At 48.7% G+C, this 6,252-nt stretch overlaps 1 protein-coding gene across 1 annotated transcript in view; it reads left to right on the top strand.

The window, feature by feature from the left end:
* arhgef28a (Rho guanine nucleotide exchange factor (GEF) 28a) overlaps window positions 1–6,252 on the top strand; it is a gene marked incomplete at both ends in the record, with an annotated part of 63,535 nt that overhangs the window by 31,246 nt on the left and 26,037 nt on the right. The gene's annotated exons all lie outside the window — the stretch shown is intronic.

Here is a 6,252-nt window from a genome sequence, read left to right as displayed (position 1 = left end):
AGAATCCTGACCTATGAGCCCACTGCTCATTCATAGCGGATGGTCATATGAAACTGGATAAAGAACAATGTGTTATGCGTTTGTTTACAGCTCAAAATATTGATTATTGTTCACAGCGTATGGATGTCTCTCAATATCCTTACTGCCGTGCTCCCAAGCTCTTGAGTTTTTGTCCCCGAAGTGTGTCCTCTGGACAACAAACTTAGACTGTGAGTGCGGGACATGCAAATAAAACATGCAGAATGTCCCATGCAAGCAAGAGGGCATCTCAAATGATCAAAGGTTACTAAAGTATCTACTGTACAGTAGCTAAGCTGGCAGAGTCAAGAAACAAGCTGAACACTAGATGACTACAGTAGGTATTGTGTACTCTAGCTACAGTACAGTAGCTAAACTGATTATATTTAAAGAGGCTGCAGTTCGGTTGTTTTGATTAAGTAAAGAAGAGTCTTCTTTATAAAACTGCAGTTTGATATTTGAAATTTTGTTGAAAAAAATGATTTATGAAAATAAAATAATCAAAATCCAGAAAATAAAAACAGAGAATTTTAATTTACACACAGTTGTTCTTGGCTGTAAGGGGTGTTAATGGGATGTCACAAAACTACAGTAGCAACGATTAGCCGATCAATTAATGCCAGCTTTGTCAAACATACATTTAAATGCTTATAAGCAGCAGCAGTGATGTACAGTATGTCAGCAGCTGTGCTTGATGTAACTTCCTTAATGTTTTGCCCATGAGCTGGTAGGGTTTTGGAATGCTCAGAACAAACAGAAACAAACAGTGAATGCATTATGATGTCATACAATATAGATTCATTATGATGTCATACAATATAGATTCATTTTGGAATTCCATTGCACCCTGGGAACATTCTGAAGGACTCACAACTTAACAAGCTCTCCAGTATGAGGCCACTTCTTTTTTTAGCAGTACCTACACAATGGATTTTCAAAAACTCAAGTTGATCATTACAGTGGCTCTGCTAATAGCATCCGCAATGCGCAAGCCTCCAGACCTCGAGAATGTTCTGAACAGCCTTATAGGCCTGCCAGCTGTCGTGACTGGACAGTTTTCTGCCACCCTGGACTGCTTCAGCCTACAGTTACCAAACATCTCATTCTCTGACGACGTAAGCAGTGCAACCAAGATGGCGACAACAGCACCAAACAACCAGCTACAACCACAAGATGCTCTCGAGACCCTCTGCCAACCTGAGACTCTCAAACAACCTGAGACCCTCAGCCAACCTGAGACCCTCAGACAAACTGAGACCTTCAGCCAACCTGAGACCCTCAGCCAACCTGAGACCCTCAAACAAACTGAGACCCTCAAACAACCTGAGACCCTCAGCCAACCTGAGACCCTCAGACAAACTGAGACCTTCAGCCAACCTGAGACCTTCAGCCAACCTGAGACCCTCAAACAACCTGAGACCCTCAAACAACCTGAGACCCTCAGCCAACCTGAGACCCTCAGACAAACTGAGACCTTCAGCCAACCTGAGACCCTCAGCCAACCTGAGACCCTCAAACAAACTGAGACCCTCAAACAACCTGAGACCCTCAGCCAACCTGAGACCCTCAAACAAACTGAGACCCTCAAACAACCTGAGACCCTCAAACAACCTGAGACCCTCAGCCAACCTGAGACCTTCAGCCAACCTGAGACCCTCAAACCTGAGACCCTCAAACCTGAGACCCTCACCCAACCTGAGACCCTCAAACCTGAGACCCTCAGACAAACTGAGACCCTCAGACAAACTGAGACCCTCACCCAACCTGAGACCCTCAAACCTGAGACCCTCAGCCAACCTGAGACCCTCAAACATGAGACCCTCACCCAACCTGAGACCCTCAAACCTGAGACCCTCAAACCTGAGACCCTCACCGAACCTGAGACCCTCAAACCTGAGACCCTCAAACCTGAGACCCTCACCCAACCTGAGACCCTCAAACAAACTGAGACCCTCACCCAACCTGAGACCCTCAGACAAACTGAGACCCTCAACCCTGAAGATGTGAACACCCTGTCTGGCTTATTAAGAATAAGAAGAAGAACAAGAGTCAGACTCCAGAACAGTGAAATGAGTGCTGGGACCTCTTGGAATCTCATTCTGTGTCTGGCACTGTGGACCAGTGCTGTGGTGCTGGAACTCTGCACAGTGCTGGAACTCGGGCCTGCAAAGATGCTGTTAGGGTTCACCAGAGCCCTGTCGTGGCGGAGTGGTCCTATCAGAAGGAAGAACAAGAAGATGTCCAAGGTAGGCATGGTATTACGCAATGGCGATCGTAAGGAAACATGAGGCGCAGGTTAAGCAACGGTGTACTTGCCAAGTGTTTATGCTGTTTTTTTTTCTTCCTTAGCGAATGAGGAACGCAATAAAGGAGGAGAGTAGGAAGGCAGCCGTTCTCGAAGAGGCTGATCGCTCTTCCTCTGCCCTGCTGATCCTCCGGGAGCCCAGCCTCAGCTGCCGTCGCCGTGGGGGCAGGGGGAAAGGCTACCGGCGTCGATAATTGTCACCATTGGCTGCTATGAAGGAGGAATTTAAATAAACCTTCAGCTTTTGCAATTAACATATTGTGTATTTTATTATGGTTTTATGCTATTAAGGATTGAATCAATGAGCAGAGACTATAAATTGTTCGATTTTTTTTTTTTGCCATATTATGCAACAGTTGCTTATCAGCTCCCTAGTTCCTGACTAAACAATATAACATAAATGTGAATAATATTAACCGAGACCTCAAAGTAAAGCCTACATGAATATGAGTAATATGTCAGATCCAGGGACGTTCTGCAGTGCAGATAACACCGCTCTGAGAGCAGCACTGGTGTTTTGTCTTTCACACACACACACGCACACACACACACACACACACACACACACACACACACACACACACACACTCCCGTTTTCTTTCTGTAACGACCTCTCTTTTATCACATAGTTTTATGTTTGAGCCATCCTGGCTCTCTCATCCCCAGTCCTCTTCATCCCCTCCCTCTCTCTCTCTCTGCGCTGGCTACGCGCATGTCTCGCCCGTCCGATGGCGAGGGGGCGATGGCGGCGTGAGAGAGAGCCCATCTCAAACAGAGGGTGTCCTCTCTGATCACGGCCCCCCCCCCCGTCTCATCCCCCAGCCCTGTCTCATCCCCCAGCCCTGTCTCATCCCAGCCCTGTCTCATCCCCCAGCCCTGTCTCATCCCAGCCCTGTCTCATCCCCCAGCCCTGTCTCATCCCAGCCCTGTCTCATCCCCCAACCCTGTCTAATCCCAGCCCTGTCTCATCCCCCCCCATCCCTGTCTCATCCCCCAGCCCTGTCTCATCCCCCAACCCTGTCTCATCCCAGCCCTGTCTCATCCCACCCCAGCCCTGTCTCATCCCCCAGACCTGTCTCATCCCCCAACCCTGTCTCATCCCACCCCAGCCCTGTCTCATCCCCCAGCCCTGTCTCATCCCAGCCCTGTCTCATCCCCCAGCCCTGTCTCATCCCCCAGCCCTGTCTCATTCCAGCCCTGTCTCATCCCACCCCAGCCCTGTCTCATCCCCCAGCCCTGTCTCATCCCCCAACCCTGTTTCATCCCCCAGCCCTGTCTCATCCCAGCCCTGTCTCATCCCAGCCCTGTCTCATCCCCCAACCCTGTCTCATCCCAGCCCTGTCTCATCCCCCAACCCTGTCTCATCCCAGCCCTGTCTCATCCCAGCCCTGTCTCATCCCCCAACCCTGTCTCATCCCAGCCCTGTCTCATCCCAGCCCTGTCTCATCCCCCAACCCTGTCTCATCCCAGCCCTGTCTCATCCCCCAGCCCTGTTCAGCTCTCACACACACACGCCCACATACACACAGACACTCACTCACTCACTCACACACACACACACACACACACACACACACACACACACACACACACACACACACACACACACACACACACACACACACACACTTGCACTGCTTAACTTGACTTGCTTTTTGTCTCATCTCATACCCTGTACTGTATGATAAAACCAAGCCCCTAGGTCAGTCTGTGAGGTCAAGTAGGCTTGGGGGTGTGTTTTAGAATTTTGGAGAATCCTGGCCTATGAGCCCACTGCTCATTCATAGCGGATGGTCATATGAAACTGGATAAACAACGATGTGTTATGCGTTTGTTTACAGCTCAAAATATTGATTATTGTTCACAGCGTATGGATGTCTCTCAATATCCTTACTGCCGTGCTCCCAAGTTTTTTCCCCCGAAGTGTGTCCTCTGGACAACAAACTTAGACTGTGAGTGCGGGACATGCAAATAAAACATGCAGAATGTCCCATGCAAGCAAGAGGGCATCTCAAATGATCAAAGGTTACTAAAGTATCTACTGTACAGTAGCTAAGCTGGCAGAGTCAAGAAACAAGCTGAACACTAGATGACTACAGTAGGTGTGAATCCAGTCCTCCGGCCAAAGACTTCCTGGCTCTGACTGATTCCTTCAGCCTCACTCAGTGGGTCTCGGGACCGACGCATAATAAAGGCCACACGCTGGACCTAGTGTTATCGCATGGCCTTACTGTCTGTGTAAATGAAATTTGTGATAACGCCTGTATTTCTGATCACATGCCTGTTCTATTCACTGCTGTTGTCCCATGCGCTGTTGCCCCCTCACGTGCTCCTGTGCGCCGTTTTCGAGTGATAAACTCGGACATCTCAGCGCTTTTCTCGGCAGCTGTCGATGGCTCTACCCTCGCGAATGTGGATGGCCTTGGTGCGCTCAGTGTGGACGAGCTCGTGGCGCTGTTTAGTTCCACTTGCACCTCTATACTGGACTCTGTCGCCCCCTTGAGGAGTAGAAGTCCCAAGACACGCTCTGAACCGTGGATTACTGACTCTATCCGTGCGCTCAGACGCTCTTGTAGGCGTGCTGAGAGAAAGTGGAAAAAGGACAAGCTACATGTCTCGTTCGGGATTCTGCAGGACTGTGTAATGGAGTTTCAGAGAGCTGTGAAGGCTGCAAAAACCGGGTACATTTCCAACCTTGTCTCCAATAACATTGGGAGACCCAAGGTTCTCTTTGACACTCTGGACTCTCTCGTCAACCCTCGGGATACTGCCCCGGTTGTACCGTCATCTGCTCTCTGTAATGATTTTCTTAACTACTTTGTTGAGAAAATCGTGTCTCTTCGGTCCGCCCCCCCATTGCTGCCCCTGATCCCTCTGCCTCATCCTCGTGCACAGTTAGTCTCAATGAGTTTAAACTCATATCCCTGACATCACTGTCTGACGTTGTCCACGTGCTGCGGCCTACAAACTGCCCCTCCGACAGTGTTCCCTCTCGCCTTTTTAAAGATGCGTTTGATTCAGTGGGCTCTTTTATTCTTACTCTGGTCCATGCATGTTTTAGTTTTGGAGTCTTTCCAGCCTCCTTTAAACATGCTATAGTGCAGCCACTAATCAAAAAGCCTAGTCTTGACCCAAATGTTCTCGCTAATTTTAGGCCCATCTCTAAACTGCCTTTTTTGTCCAAAGTACTGGAAAAGATTGTTTCCATTCAGTTGCACTCTTTTTTAGCGATGAATGATGTGTATGAGAAGTTCCAGTCTGGTTTTAGAATTGCTCATAGCACTGAAACGGCTCTCTTAAGGATTTTTAATGATATTATTCTTACTGTCGACTCTGGGTGTGCTGCTATCCTTGTTACACTAGATCTGACCGCGGCCTTTGACACTGTGGACCACAAGACCCTTCTTACCCGCCTTGAACAGTGTGCTGGCATTAAAGGTGCTGCTCTCATGTTCCTACAGTCTTACCTGACTGATAGGAGCTTCTCTGTCCAGCTGGGTGAGTTCTCATCTAGTGTGGCCCCCCTCACCTGCGGTGTCCCCCAAGGATCCATCTTAGGCCCTTTATTATTTTCCTTATATATGCTGCCCCTGGGTTCCATTCTACGGAAACACAATGGGGCGAATTCACTAAAGCAAATTGCGCCCGCTAATTGCACCATAATATTGCGCGTCAGTTGCGCCCGCTATGTGCTCCGTTTTAAAAACCTATTCACTAAAGACATTGCGCTAATAATATCCCAGCGCAAACACGCCCATTCGGTGTTTGCGGCTGAGTGCAATTTGCTTCTGATATAGGAAATGACTATAAATACTGCGCATATAGCGCATACAACTCGTATGCATATCATTGGACGATGGCAGACAGAAAAAGAAAGATACGATTTTCAGACAGCGAACTTGAAGGCCTCACGGACGAGGTTCAAAAAC

This window comes from Borostomias antarcticus (assembly GCF_949987555.1).
Source record: "Borostomias antarcticus genome assembly, chromosome: 8".
Taxonomy (NCBI): Eukaryota; Metazoa; Chordata; class Actinopteri; order Stomiiformes; family Stomiidae; genus Borostomias; species Borostomias antarcticus.
Note: the sequence above shows the minus strand (reverse complement) of the source record. Positions and strands in the feature narration are given on the sequence as shown.